Source organism: Octopus bimaculoides, chromosome 29, assembly GCF_001194135.2.
Source record: "Octopus bimaculoides isolate UCB-OBI-ISO-001 chromosome 29, ASM119413v2, whole genome shotgun sequence".
Lineage (NCBI taxonomy): Eukaryota > Metazoa > Mollusca > Cephalopoda > Octopoda > Octopodidae > Octopus > Octopus bimaculoides.
The window spans coordinates 622,637-623,184 of NC_069009.1; the positions used below are offsets into that span (position 1 = coordinate 622,637).

The following is a 548-nucleotide window of genomic DNA, read 5'->3' on the forward strand; positions in this document are numbered from 1 at the left end:
GGCTATGGTTGGCCCGAGGCTATAGCAGAAGACACTTGCCCAAGGTGCCACGCAGTGGGACTGAACCCGGAACTATGTGGTTGGTAAGCAAGCTACTTACCACACAGCCACTCCTACGTGGATGTTTTCAGTCCTACTGTGTGGCACCTTGGACAAGTGTCTTCTACTATAGCCTTGGGCCGACCAAAGCCTTGTGAGTGGATTTGGTAGACGGAAACTGAAAGAAGCCCGTCGTATATATATGTATCTGTCTTTGTCCCCCCCAGAAACGCTTGACAACCGATGCTGGTGTGTTTATGTCCCTGTAATTATAGCGGTTCGGCAAAAAGAGACCGATAGAATAAGTACTAGTCTTACAAAGAATAAGTCCTGGGGTCGATTTTCTCTACTTAAGGCGGCGCTCCAGCATGGCCGCAGTCAAATGACTGAAACAAGTAAAAGAGTAGTTTTTGACAGAATCAGTTAGTAGTGCCATCTATTGGAGGATTGAAGAAATGCAATTATACGAAGGGAAAGAACTTCTACAACTCTTCGGTCTTGGGTCCAAC

At 46.7% G+C, this 548-nt stretch overlaps 1 protein-coding gene across 1 annotated transcript in view; it reads left to right on the forward strand.

Moving 5' to 3' along the window:
- The window catches only part of LOC106880337 (zinc finger protein 271), an 11,030-nt gene that overhangs the window by 4,290 nt on the left and 6,192 nt on the right, over nucleotides 1-548 (forward strand). The gene's annotated exons all lie outside the window — the stretch shown is intronic.